The 15,392-nt window shown below is 36.5% G+C and overlaps 1 protein-coding gene across 16 annotated transcripts in view; it reads right to left on the bottom strand.

Annotated features, from left to right (window-relative positions):
* NRXN1 (neurexin 1) overlaps positions 1–15,392 on the bottom strand; it is a 1,159,797-nt gene that overhangs the window by 1,087,247 nt on the left and 57,158 nt on the right. The window lies entirely within an intron of this gene.

Genomic DNA, 15,392 nt, shown 5'->3' with positions numbered 1-15,392 from the left:
TCATATTTAAAAATTTATAAGATTTTCTGTAAGTTATCAATTACAGCTAAAGACAATTTCTAGAGTAGACTGGATGGTTAACAATAAAGTAAATTAAATTAAAAAAAAAAAGAAAACTAAAGGCAATGTCTAAAATCTAAAGCATATGTAGAACAAGTTGACATTTGCCCTGACAGTACCTTTTTAGCATATGAAGTGATTCTGAAACTACTAATGACTACTTCCCAGGTAAACAAAATACTCTCATCCTCACTTAAATTCAGAGCGTTTCATACTTACATAAAAAACAAATGGAATATAGATGTATCCTTCTTCTCTGTTCTATTCCACAATTTGGATGTTCCCATAGTTAATAATAACAAAAGACCCATCTCCCTTTACTGGTAGTTCCCCCTAATCACTGTTTTTCATATCTGCCTTCCAATTAAAATTCTGATTATCTTCTTGAGTCTCCCCTGAGGCCACTGTTTCTTTCTTAGTAGTTGCTAGGTGAGCTCTATGCTGGTACTTTAAAGCACTAGAAGAATCCAATGAGGGAGAATCTTCCAGTATGCACCATGGAAAATTTAAGTTTGGTGTCCAAACATCACAGCTTCTAAGTTTTGAAGTCTCTATATCCACAAACCAAAGAAAACTCAGTGCTTGCCCCCCTTTTATTTCCCAAAGTAACTGTTCCAGACCTGGGACCCATACTGCAAGCCTCACAACTTTTAACAGATCTCACTGCCTTATGTCTGCTTTTTGTGTTGATGGTGACTTAATCATTGTTTTGTCTCAGAAACTGTATTTTTGCTGTAAATGTTGTCTTCAGTGTTTGTTTTTTTTCAATTTTCCACAAACGTTATAAAAATAATTTAAGGGATGCCTGGGTGGCTCAGACAGTTAAGTGTTTGCCTTCCATTCAGGTTCTGATCCCAGAGTCGTGGGATCAAGTCCCACATCAGGCTTTTACTTGGCAGGTAACCTGCTTCTCCCTCTGCCTCTGCCTGGAGCTGCCCCTGCTTGTGCGCTCTCTCTCTCTCTCTAATAAACAAAATCTTTAAAAACAAAAACAATAATTTAAGCCTCATCAAGAAATCAAGTATACCAGTTAGTATGTTAAGTTTTGCCCCCAGATGATCTTAATTTTCCAAACCACAGGTAAGGAGTTCCTAAGGTTTTGTTCATCAGCCAGCAAGTACTGAATGTGTTCCACATACTCAGTCCTACAGAAGGCATGAGGAGGAAGGAAAACACAGCCAAGATTATCAGAAATGGACAAAGATGATATCTGGAACTAACAAAGTATCTCCCTAAAATAGCCAATATGAACAATTATTTTAGAACAGATTTCTCCCACAAGAAACAGAAAAGAAACTGCATTCCCTTCACATTAAGGGTCTAAAGCACATAACCTCAATTTAATGTATATGCTGCAAGTGCAGATTTCCCTTTTTGTGCTTTAATCTGACTAGGAATTGCCTCATTAATCTGTCAATTTTTATTTCAGCACAGTTGCTGGGATGTTGTTGTACATTAAGATTGTTCTAATACTGGAGCGCATGAGTAGATCAGGCAGTTGAGCATCCGAATCTTGGTTTCAGCTCAGGTCATGATCTCAGTGTCATGATACCAAGTCCCATATTGGGCTCTACACTCAGCAAAGAGTCTGCTTGAGATTCTCTCTCCTGCTGCCCCTTCTCCCCACCCCATTCTTTCCCTTTCCCTCTCTCTTTGTCAAGTAAATAAATAAATCTTTAAAAAAAAAAAAAAGGGAATGTTCTGATATTAAAGAATCAGTGGATCAGCCCTGGCCTAGTTGAAGGAGAAGAGCTATATTCTTTCTTCCCCTCTTCCTTCTTGCCTGCCTGCCTTCCTTCTCGGTTTCTATCTTTCTGCCTTTATTTTCTCTCCATCCATCCTTCCTTCCTTTCATATCTTAAAAATATCCTACAGTAGTGGAAAAAGTAAAAGAAAAATATAATGTAATTCCTCTAATACATCTTTATTACAAAGCAGTTGCCCCTTACTATTTTGCCTCCAATGGCGTTATTTATAATATTTTCCTTAATTGATGAATTTATAAGTATATAAGTTTGAACTATGTGCTTACAAATATGTGACACAGTAAATTCTTCAGTAGCCATTATTAACAGGGATGGTGCCAGTGTGTCAAAATGGGAGACACACTGGAATTCACATTCATGTTTAAGAAGGTAGGACATGATTTTTTCCCCCCCAAACATATAAACTAACAGAAAAACTGACTGATGGGGACCTTACCTTTAAGCACACACCTCTAGTCTGCTAATGAAGAATTAGTCTTTCCAAGCAAAGTCAGTGTTTAAATAAATCATTTTCTTCTATTTATTGAAAAGCTCTGTAAGCAAGGGCCTCTTTCTGTTTCCCATACACAATACCTTGCAAATAGTCAACAATACATATTTGTTTAATGAATTATGGTATCCCTACACCAGGCATCATTCCAATTTAATTTGAGCTCAAATAATACTGGACCAAATACGTGTCAACTGACTTTATTTTGATGAAAAATAGAGTAATATCCTAATCAGCATTTAATTTTTTGCCTACTATACAGAAGAATGGGGGAATGAAAGTTTTAAGATCCTGTCACGGTATTTAGTCAAGAATCATTACAAAATCTTTGTCATCTGAATTTCTGATACATTTGAAAAAGTCCAGTCAGTAGAATATTCAGACCACATAAAGACAAAATTCCTGTTATAATCATCTCAAATTTGCTGCCATCCCAAGTCTCATGTTTAGAATAAGAATCAAGCAGTATTTTATTTTAAACAATAGGAAAGTTGTGGCTACCTTTAAGATGAGTCCATATGTTTCAGATGACCACTAAATCAATAATATAGTTCCCAGTGCTTTTTGTTAGTCTGCTGTAGCATAGAGAATATGCTTTCTGTCCCTTTTCTCCTTAAAGACAGAGAACATCAAAATTAGTATGGCTTTTCAGCTAGATACATCCTTATCCTTCTCCTCAAATGTGTCTCTTTTTTTTTTAACAAAACCTGAATTACAAATATCCATATGTATGAATAGTTGTGATCACTCACTTTGTCTCAAAAGGACTTTGCATTTTATAAAAGAAGTTATCAGTTTTGTTTTGTTTTTTAACCCAGTTAGGTATCCTTCATTTTACATGATTTTCACTGACAACTTTTCATTTTCATCCAATTATCTTTAGAGATTATCATGTGGCAGATATTCATAAATGCTTTATTTCAGGAGGGCTTTTTACCTTAAGGTATATTGTCAATTAAAATATTGTTTTATAATCAGGCATTAAATATGGTCAGATTCCAACTTCCATTAAGTCACTCCTAAGAACAATTCCTACTGATGCTTCTATGAAAGTATAATATCTTTTTAAATTGTGAAACTTAAAGATGGAAAATGTGCAACATATTCTGGAGTTTTTGTTGAGCCCAGGTAAACACATTTAAAGAAAGAAATAATATATTATTTCCAGTTTGAAATTTTATTTATAAGAGCTGAATACACAGTAAGTGTACTTCTCATCAGACAACTAAGACTCCATTACGAAGTCAGTTAAGGGAGAGAACTAAATGATTCTGACAGCCATCCAATTCTCTCAAGAAATTATGAAACATCTTAATATAGCATCACAACTTACTACATATATATACATACACATACATATGTATATACATATGTGTGACTGTGTGCACTATATATGTGCATATGTGTATGCAAATGTATGATATCTATGTATATTTATATACAAATCAAAATGCAACTACCTGAAGTAAGCTCTTAAACACAAACATTTTTACTTCACTGAAAGAGTACATTCTTGGAACTGTATGACTGGAAAATATTAGCCAGATGAATACTTTAAAAAACAATGCATTATCATAAAATAGAGATTATCATGTTTACTGATAATTTACACAGGTCTCTGCTTTCAAACTTGGCAGAGAAAATTCTTTGAAAGCATTCTGCATAATAACCAATTACTTTTTTATAATGATAAATTTCAAACTGAAGTTTTTAATTGTCTTACATTATTAAAACTTAAATATTTCAAAAGTGACTTACCATGATTATCTAATTGTCCAGATTACATTTAATTTTTTTTTATTTTTTTATTTTTTATAAACATATATTTTTATCCCCAGGGGTACAGGTCTGTGAATCACCAGGTTTACACACTTCACAGCACTCACCAAAGCACATACCCTCCCTAATGTCCATAATCCCACCCCCTTCTCCCAAACCCCCTCCCCCCAGCAACCCTCAGTTTGTTTTGTGAGATTAAGAGTCACTTATGGTTTGTCTCCCTCCCAATCCCATCTTATTTCATTGATTCTTCTCCTACCCACTTAAGCCCCCATGTTGCATCACCACTTCCTCATATCAGGGAGATCATATGATAGTTGTCTTTCTCTGCTTGACTTATTTCGCTAAGCATGATACGCTCTAGTTCCATCCATGTTGTCGCAAATGGCAAGATTTCATTTCTTTTGATGGCTGCATAGTATTCCATTGTGTATATATACCACATCTTCTTGATCCATTCATCTGTTGATGGACATCTAGGTTCTTTCCATAGTTTGGCTATTGTGGACATTGCTGCTATAAACATTCGGGTGCATGTGTCCCTTTGGATCACTACATTTGTATCTTTAGGGTAAATACCCAATAGTGCAATTGCTGGGTCATAGGGCAGTTCTATTTTCAACATTTTGAGGAACCTCCATGCTGTTCTCCAGAGTGGCTGCACCAGCTTGCATTCCCACGAACAGTGTAGGAGGGTTCCCCTTTCTCCGCATCCTCGCCAGCATCTGTCATTTCCTGACTTGTTGATTTTAGCCATTCTGACTGGTGTGAGGTGATATGTCATTGTGGTTTTGATTTGTATTTCCCTGATGCCGAGTGATATGGAGCACTTTTTCATGTGTCTGTTGGCCATCTGGATGTCTTCTTTGCAGAAATGTCTGTTCATGTCCTCTGCCCATTTCTTGATTGGATTATTTGTTCTTTGGGTGTTGAGTTTGCTAAGTTCTTTATAGATTCTGGACACTAGTCCTTTATCTGATATGTCGTTTGCAAATATCTTCTCCCATTCTGTCAGTTGTCTTTTGAATTTGTTAACTGTTTCCTTTGCTGTGCAAAAGCTTTTGATCTTGATGAAATCCCAATAGTTCATTTTTGCCCTTGCTTCCCTTGCCTTTGGCGTTGTTCCTAGGAAGATGTTGCTGCGGCTGAGGTCGAAGAGGTTGCTGCCTGTGTTCTCCTCAAGGATTTTGATGGATTCCTTTCGCACATTGAGGTCCTTCATCCATTTTGAGTCTATTTTTGTGTGTGGTGTAAGGAAATGGTCCAGTTTCATTTTTCTGCATGTGGCTGTCCAATTTTCCCAGCACCATTTATTGAAGAGGCTGTCTTTTTTCCATTGGACATTCTTTCTTGCTTTGTCAAAGATTAGTTGACTGTAGAGTTGAGGATCTATTTCTGGGCTCTCTATTCTATTCCATTGATCTATGTGTCTGTTTTTGTGCCACTACCATGCTGTCTTGATGATGACAGCTTTGTAATAGAGCTTGAAGTCCGGAATGGTGATGCCACCAACGTTGGCTTTCTTTTTCAATATCCCTTTGACTATTCGAGGGCTTTTCTGGTTCCATATAAATTTTAGAATTATTTGTTCCATTTCCTTGAAAAAGATGGATGGTACTTTGATAGGAATTGCATTAAATGTGTAGATTGCTTTAGGTAGCATAGACATTTTCACAATATTTATTCTTCCAATCCAGGAGCATGGAACATTTTTCCATTTCTTTGTGTCTTCCTCAATTTCTTTCATGAGTACTTTATAGTTTTCTGAGTAAAGATTCTGTGCCTCGTTGGTTAGGTTTATTCCCAGGTATTTTATGGTTTTGGGTGCAATTGTAAATGGGATTGACTCCTTAATTTCTCTTTCTTCTGTCTTGTTGCTGGTGTAGAGAAATGCAACTGATTTCTGTGCATTGATTTTATATCCTGACACTATACTGAATTCCTGTATAAGTTCTAGAAGTTTTGGAGTGGAGTCTTTTGGGTTTTCCACATAGTATCATATCATCTGCGAAGAGTGATAATTTGACTTCTTCTTTGCCAATTTGGATGCCTTTAATTTCCTTTTGTTGTCTGATTGCTGAGGCTAGGACCTCTAGTACTATGTTGAATAGCAGTGGTGATAATGGACATCCCTGCCGTGTTCCTGACCTTAGCGGAAAAGCTTTCAGTTTTTCTCCATTGAGAATGATATTTGCGGTGGGTTTTTCATAGATGGCTTTGATGATATTGAGGTATGTGCCCTCTATCCCTACACTTTGTAGAGTTTTGATCAGGAAGGAATGCTGTACTTTGTCAAATGCTTTTTCAGCATCTATTGAGAGTATCATATGGTTCTTGTTCTTTCTTTTATTGATGTGCTGTATCACATTGACTGCTTTGCGGATGTTGAACCAACCTTGCAGCTCTGGAATAAATCCCACTTGGTCGTGGTGAATAATCCTTTTAATGTACTGTTGAATCCTATTGGCTAGTATTTTGTTGAGTATTTTCGCATCTGTGTTCATCAAGGATATTGGTGTATAGCTCTCTTTTTTGATGGGATCCTTGTCTGGTTTTGGGATCAAGGTGATGCTGGCCTCATAAAATGAGTTTGGAAGTTTTCCTTCCATTTCTATTTTTTGGAACAGTTTCAGGAGAATGGGAATTAGTTCTTCTTTAAATGTTTGGTAGAATTCCCCGGGGAAGCCGTCTGGCCCTGGGCTTTTGTTTGTTTGGAGATTTTTAATGACTGTTTCAATCTCCTTACTGGTTATGGGTCTGTTCAGGCTTTCTATTTCTTCCTGGTTCAGTTGTGGTAGTTTATATGTTTTTAGGAATGCATCCATTTCTTCCAGATTGTCAAATTTATTGGCGTACAGTTGCTCATAGTATGTTCTTATAATAATTTGTATTTCTTTGGTGTTAGTTGTGATCTCTCCTCTTTCTTCATGATTTTATTTATTTGGGTACTTTCTCTTTTCTTTTTGATAAGTCGGGCCAGGGGTTTATCAATTTTATTAATTCTTTCAAAGAACCAGCTCCTAGTTTCGTTGATTTGTTCTATTGTTTTTTTGGTTTCTATTTCATTGATTTCTGCTCTGATCTTTATGATTTCTCTTCTCCTGCTGGGCTTAGGGTTTCTTTCTTGTTCTTCCTCCGGCTCCTTTAGGTGTAGGGTTAGGTTGTGTACCTGAGACCTTTCTTGTTTCTTGAGAAAGGCTTGTAACGCTATATATTTTCCTCTCAGGACTGCCTTTGTTGTGTCCCACAGATTTTGAACTGTTGTATTTTCATTATCATTTGTTTCCATGATTTTTTTCAATTCTTCTTTAATTTCCCGGTTGACCCATTCATTCCTTAGAAGGATGCTGTTTAGTCTCCATGTATTTGGGTTCTTTTCAAACTTCCTTTTGTGGTTGAGTTCTAGCTTCAGAGCATTGTGGTCTGAAAATATGCAGGGAATGATCCCAATCTTTTGATACCAGTTGAGTCCTGATTTAGGACTGAGGATGTGATCTATTCTGGAGAATGTTCCCTGTGCACTAGAGAAGAGTGTATATTCTGTTGCTTTGGGATGAAATGTTCTGAATATATCTGTGATGTCCATCTGGTCCAGTGTGTCGTTTAAGGCCTTTATTTCCTTGCTGATCTTTTGCTTGGATGATCTGTCCATTTCAGTGAGGGGAGTGTTAAAGTCCCCTGCTATTATTGTATTGTTGGTGATGTGTTTCTTTGATTTTGTTATTAATTGGTTTATATAGTTGGCTGCTCCCACGTAGGGGGCATAGATATTTAAAATTTTTAGATCTTCTTGTTGGACAGACCCTTTGAGTATGATATAGTGTCCTTCCTCATCTCTTATTATAGTCTTTGGCTTAAAATCTAATTGATCTGATATAAGGATTGCCACTCCTGCTTTCTTCTGATGTCCATTAGCATGGTAAATTCTTTTCCACCCCCTCACTTTAAATCTGGAGGTGTCTTCAGGCTTAAAATGAGTTTCTTGGAGGCAACATAGAGATGGGTTTTGTTTTTTATCCATTCTGATACCCTGTGTCTTTTGACAGGGGCATTTAGCCCATTAACATTCAGGGTAACTATTGAGAGATATGAATTTAGTGCCATTGTATTGCCTGTAAGGTGACTGTTACTGTATATGGTCTCTGTTCCTTTCTGATCTACCACTTGTAGGCTCTCTCTTTGCTTAGAGGACTCCTTTCAATATTTCCTGTAGAGCTGGTTTGGTGTTTGCAAATTCATTCAGTTTTTGTTTTTCCTGGAAGCTTTTAATCTCTCCTTCTATTTTCAAGGATAGCCTAGCTGGATATAGTATTCTTGGCTGCATGTTTTTCTCGTTTAGTGCTCTGAAAATATCATGCCAGCTCTTTCTGGCCTGCCAGGTCTCTGTGGATAAGTCAGCTGCCAATCTAATATTTTTACCATTGTATGTTACAGACTTCTTTTCCCGGGCTGCTTTCAGGATTTTCTCTTTGTCACTGAGACTTGTAAATTTTACTTAGGTGACGGGGTGTGGGCCTATTCTTATTGATTTTGAGGGGCGTTCTCTGAACCTCCTGAATTTTGATGTTCGTTCCCTTTGCCATATTGGGGAAATTCTCCCCAATAATTCTCTCCAGTATACCTTCTGCTCCCCTCTCTCTTTCTTCTTCTTCTGGAATCCCAATTATTCTAATGTTGCTTCGTCTTATGGTGTCACTTATCTCTCGAATTCTCCCCTCGTGGTCCAGTAGCTGTTTGTCCCTCTTTTGCTCAATTCTTTATTCTCTGTCATTTGGTCTTCTATATCACTAATTCTTTCTTCTGCCTCATTTATCCTAGCAGTGAAAGCCTCCATTTTGATTGCACCTCATTAATAGCTTTTTTGATTTCCACTTGGTTAGATTTTAGTTCTTTTATTTCTCCAGAAAGGGCTTTTATATCTCTCGAGAGGGTTTCTCTAATATCTTCCATGCCTTTTTCAAGCCCGGCTAGAACCTTGAGAATTGTCATTCTGAACTCTAGATCTGACACATTACCAATGTCTGTATTGATTAGGTCCCTAGCCTTCGGTACTGCCTCTTGTTCTTTTTTTTGTATTGAAATTTTTCACCTTGTCATTTTGTCCAGAGAAGAGTATATGAAGGAGCAAGTAAAATACTAAAAGGGTGACAACAACCCCCGGAAAATATGCTTTAACCAAATTAGAAGAGATCCCAAATCGTGAGGGGGGAGAAAAGGGATAAAAAGAGGTTCAACAAGGAAGAAAGGAAAAAAAAAGAAAAAGGAAAAAAAAGAAAAGAATTTAAAAAAGAAAACAAATACTAAAAATATAAAAAAGAAAAAATATATATATTAGATAAACTGGTTAAAAAACATTAAAAAAGAAAAAGGTAAAAGTTAAAAAAAAAATTACCAGAAGGCGAGAAAGATAACAAAAAATGAAAAAGAAAAAAATTAAATTAACTGCAAGACTAAAAAAAATCACAGGGAAAAAGCCATGAGTTCCGTGCTTTGCTTTCTCCTCCTCTAAAATTCTGCTGCTCTCCTTGGTATTGAAACCGCACTCCTTGGTAGGTGAACTTGGTCTAGGCTGGATTTCTTGTTGATCTTCTGGGGGAGGGGCCTGTTGGAGTGATTCTCAAGTGTCTTTGCCCCAGGTGGAATTGCACCGCCCTTAGCAGGGGCCGGGGTGAGTAATCCGCTTGGGTTTGCTTTAGGAGCTTTTGTTCCCTGAGTGCTTTCCGTAGAGTTCCGGAGGACGGGAATACAAATGGTGGCCTCCTGGTCTCCGGCCTGGAGGAGCCGAGAGCCCAGGGCCCCACTCCTCAGTGCGCCCTCAGAGAACAGCACCAGTTACTCCCGTCTGCCTGACCTCCGGCCGCGCTCCGAGCTCACCGAGCCTGCGACCGGTTCAAGGTAACACGGAGCTGTGAGCTTACTGTCGGCTCTGTCTCTGTAGCTGGCTTTCCCGTTCCATTACCCGCAAGCTCTGCGACACTCCGACATCCCCGATCCTTCTGTGACCCTGCGGGACGTGAGGCCACGCTGACCCCGCATGGGCTTCGCTCCAGTTTAGCCTCTGGAGCGATGTCCCTCAGTGGAACAGACTTTTAAAAGTAATGATTTTGAGCGCCGTTGCTCCGCCGCTTGCCGGGAGCTGGCCCCTCCCTCCGGGGTCTATCTTCCCATCGCTTTGGATTCACTTCTCCTCCGGTCCTACCTTTCAGAAAGTGGTTGTTTTTCTGTTTCCAGAATTGCTGTTCTTCTTCCTTTCGATCTGCCGATGGATTTTCAGGTGTTTGCAATCTTTAGATAAGCTATCTAGCTGATCTCCGGCTAGCTGAAGTAGTCTCAGCTTGCTACTTCTCCGCCATCTTGACTCCTCTCCTCCAGATTACATTTAATTTTTGTTTGACTAATTTAAGCTTTGCTTTCTCTGTGATATTAGAGAACTTGTAAAATCTCTTATAGATTTTTTGATGCCAGGCTGATAGTTCCCTAGATAAAATTCACAGTTTCAATGTTGAGAAGAACTTAGTAGAGCTTAATAAATTTTACACATGGGTGAATGCACTAATGTAACCAAAGGAAACAAAAATTGTTTGTTTTTTAAGGAAAACCTTAACATTTTTTTAAGAATGAAATTTTCTAATTAAAATGGACCTCAATATTCATGCCAGATTTAGGCTTTTTACACATACAAAGTTTAGTTTTATTGAAGTGTTCATGTAAGATCAGTGAAAGGCCTACCACTACTTTATGTTGTCTTCTCTCCCGTAGAATTTTGTTTCAATTCTTCAAAGTTACACTTTCTACTAAAAATTGGAGACTCTCATAACACAGGAAACATATTATAGCATCATCAGGTTTTGTATGTTTTCTTCCTCAATAGTACTAATAAAAGAAAACTTCCCTAATGCATTTTTGTAACCATCTTTAGTTAGTCCAATTATTCTGAAAAGCTCCTATCCAGTAATCCAGTATTTTTTTTACAAATTAACTTTGCGTTTCACATTCAGGAATCCATAAAATACACATTCTTCTTATTCATATGGAAGAGAGTAACATATGTGTATGATCCTTTGCTGTTAACGAAATGTCAGGGGCTGGAAATTCTTAACAGAGCTGCCTACAAGCCAATTAAATCTTCTAGATGATGCCATCTCAGCCTTTCCCCCAATTTCAAAAGAGATTTAAAATAATAATAATAATAATAACATCTACAATTCACAGCACTCCTGCAGCCTGTAGGTCTAGCCTGTTTCTTTATAGTTCCCCTTGACAATAATGGAGGGCCTTATTATTTTGTTTCCCCTGGGCATTTATTAGGTCTGATGAGGAAAAGGTTGCATCTTCTCTGGAAAAGTGCACAATCTTCAACTCTCTTCCAAATACGGATACCTTAATGGGCCTTACATTAGAAAGGCATTCTGTGCTACCTGTTATGTTACTTCTTCCCAGTTAGAAACTATATTTTAATGTTGCTGCCAAAAATTTAGTGCCTATCATTTGATAAGATTGAGAGTGGGATTTGCTAAACATCAGTTAATAGAAAATGTGAGACAAATGCTGCATGAGTGGACTGACTGCCAGTGGGTAGAAATGAATGGGTGGTAATGGAAATTAATGGATAGGGAAAATCTAGTTTGATTTCTCTGGAAATTGTGCTTTAACCTTTATGTACATTAATAAATCAAACTTCTTTCTGTTGTTTAAAAAGTGAGTAATATATTTTGATTTAATAGGATAACACCTCTTCTTAAATCATATAACTATTAACTATTGCTCTGTTGGATATATTCAAACTATATATTTTATTATGGCAAAATCATCTTTTATGATGTTTAGCATTAAAACAAATCAAACTTTCAAAAACTAAGAAAAAGCAGTTAAGATGCCATCCTCCAAATTATTGTTTTAAATAGTAAAAAATGTTTTAAATAAATCAGTTAATTTCAATATATTTTTAAAATTTCTCCTCCATTTTAATCCCATGTTAGGTTCAGGACTTTCATTAATGCTAATCCAGATAACATAAATTAGATCTCAGATAATGTAGATAAGGCACATACACTTGAACTTAAAAGATAATTTAGATTTATACAGACTCCTGATATTTAACAGTTATATTTACTTAACATAGATACATCCAAAATTATTTCCCATCTTTACGTGTTTTCTCTAACATTTTCTTTTAAGAAAATCTAGTAAAATCTATCATTTCATCTGAATGCTACAATTACTTTTAGCTACTTAAATCCATCCTGCATACTGTCCAGGTAAATTCCCAATATAACATTTCTTATTTAAAATTATAGTGTCAGCTAAATTTAAAAGAGAGTGTCTGCTGATGATGTTCTGGAAAACTAGAAGAGGTTCACTAATCATGAAAAGCCCAAAATGCAGAAAGGAAGTGTTCATTTATAGAACTGCTATGATCTCAAGCAAAGAAATTATTTTCCCTAAACTAAGTGCTGAATGATAAGACAACATAAAGGGCTGGAATAGAAAAGCCTCATTCTCTTTCCAGTATTGCCATTAAAGGGACTGATGTTGGTAAATCATTTCACTCTCAGAGCTTGATTCCTCTTTCGCAAAAGGAGCTATTTTTGCATCATTTCTAAGGTATTTTCTAGTCCTAGAAATCTGATGAGCCCATATTATTGTAGTTGGCTTTTCTGCTCATTTATCTCACAGTAGGTTGAAATTATGGGATGGAGATATCAAAGGCTAAACTTAGCGTGGTGATAATAGCAATGCATGGAGTTCATGAGTAATGATTACACCTCTCAATGAAATAATTAAGGAACTCCTGGGGGACAACTTCCTAACCTAGGAAACTGAGTAGTTCTAAAATGAAGGATTAGGTTAGAGATTTAAAATTAAAATAATACTAATACTACTAATAAAGTCTTCTGAATAAGTGAACAAAAAGTTACGGAAAGAATGATGGCAAAATTTTTCAAGAAATCTGTCCCTACCATTCTCTTTGACACCTGTGTATCTTCTTTTCAATCCACTATGTAATCTAATCAATAGGGTGCCATCCACATTTCAGAGTTTTATGTAATGGCTGCAATGATTCATTTTTTAATTGATATACTCAGTGCCAATACTGAATTTTTTTACTCATCTTTTCCACCCTTCTCAAATGTCCTATACCCAGTCCACTCATTCAATCTGACTCATTTATCATTAAGAAAATGGAAGTGTCCTATCTGCCGACCACCAACTGTACCAGGCAGCCCCCATTTGCAACCCAAACTCCCTACATTTCCTCTTGCCAATGTGGAATAATTTGTTTTTTATCCATCAGAGGTCAAGGCTAACCTCTCTGATGGGGATCTAAATCCCATCTCCTTTCTCTGACTCAAAGATTTTCTCCGAGATGATAAAACTGTTAATCTGAATCTCAAATTCTCCCATTTTACTACATCATTCACATCAACATCCAGAAATAGAGTTTATTTTCTCATGAAAAAGAAGAAAATACATCACTTCTCAGCCTTTTGGCTAAGATCAAGTGTAAAATGAAGAAAATACTGTGAACCCATTTTTCCTTAGCACTGTCCATTTTGTTCTTCACAGAAAATTTTCTGTAGGTTCTGTCCCTTTCTTTTTCTAATCCTCTTTCCAATCTGCTCCAGTTAGATTCTATCTTAATTACTTCACTAATTCTTCTTTTAAAATATTCCAATAACTTCTATTTTGCCAACTCTTCTGATACATTTCTTACATTATATCATATCACACTTTCGCTTAGAACTTCTCAAAAATTGGCACACCACAGTCAGAATAATATGCAAACACCTTACCCTGGCCTATATTTCTACTTCTATTCTGCTTTTACTTCCTTACTCTCTTCACTCACTTCCTGCTCCAGTTCAGTCCAATTCCCAGGAACATTCTAAGCCCTTTTCCACCTTAGCCTCTCTGCACCCCATGTTCCCTCTTGTGAAATGCTCTTCTTCCTGAGCTGCACGTGGCTGACTTTTATTTACCTTTCAATTATCACATTCCTATGGAAATCTTGCTAGACCACCCACAGAAAGTCCCCACCCAGTCACTCATATTTACAGCTTCAATTTTCTGCAGAGCACATATCATTAATACAATAACTTATTGATTTTCTACCCCCAAAGATAGGAGACCTAAAAGGAAAGAAATATTACTAACTTTTTTTGCTTCTACAACTCCCCATTAGAAGAGGTTGACTTTATTTTTTCTGTTTTTATTATTTATTTATTTATTTATTAGAGAACTACATCATGAGCAGGGGGGGGGAGGGGGAGAGGGAGAGAGAGACTCTTAAGGAGGCTCCATGACCAGTGCAGAGCCCACATGGGACTTGAGATCATGACCTGAGCCAAAACCAAGAGTCAGATACTTAACCAACTGAGCCACCCAGATGCCCCAGAAGACGTTGACTTTAAATAATTACAAACTCTCTTAATAAATTTACCCAGCTATTATTTTATGGTAGTAATTAATCAGTGGTTCTTAGCAGGTTTTAATATTTTTTAGGAAAGGACTTACTAACAATAAACAATTTTGAACAGAAAATACAGTACCATTTAGAAGCTGCCAAACTATTTACATTTGAATAAGTTGTTTCATGAGTGTCAGAAAACACTCAGAATGGAAAAAAAAATGGTTTTTTAATCTGTACATACATCTAATTTTAGGACTACTTAGGCAAATCTTTATCTATTGAATAATCATACCTGGATCAAAGCTTAGTACTGAAAGTTCACAGCCATCTATTTATTATTACCAAGATATTATCTCACTAAAATCAAGTCATCTGGCATTCCACATATCAACTGATTAGATTCCTACAGACACTGGGGTTCCATGGTATAACAAAGTACATGAAAACAGTTATAAAAAATTAATTTATGTGAAAGTGAACAGGCAGGTCTCAGAAAATCTAAACACTTAAAGAACTCTACAAAAAGAATCATTATTAATTCCAACCTCAATTGTTAATAAATTCATTACACCATCATAAAAAAATCACTAAGGTCAGCTGAAGGAAAACAATGAAATTTTGAAAGTTCGCTATCTTATCATAGATAAGATATTTAAAGTATGGTTGTCATAATTATATCAATTTTGGGGATTATCATTACATATGTCCCATTAATCTTTGAATCTTATGCTATGAGATACAGTAGAGCTCTTTTCTTTGTAGTTTTTTTTTTTAATTTTTTATTTTTTATAAACATATATTTTTATCCCCAGGGGTACAGGTCTGTGAATCACCAGGTTTACACACTTCACAGCACTCACCAAAGCACATACCCTCCCCAATGTCC

The sequence above is a fragment of the Mustela nigripes genome, chromosome 7, assembly GCF_022355385.1.
Source record: "Mustela nigripes isolate SB6536 chromosome 7, MUSNIG.SB6536, whole genome shotgun sequence".
In the NCBI taxonomy this organism is placed as follows: domain Eukaryota; kingdom Metazoa; phylum Chordata; class Mammalia; order Carnivora; family Mustelidae; genus Mustela; species Mustela nigripes.
This window is presented reverse-complemented; position numbering and strand designations above follow the sequence as displayed.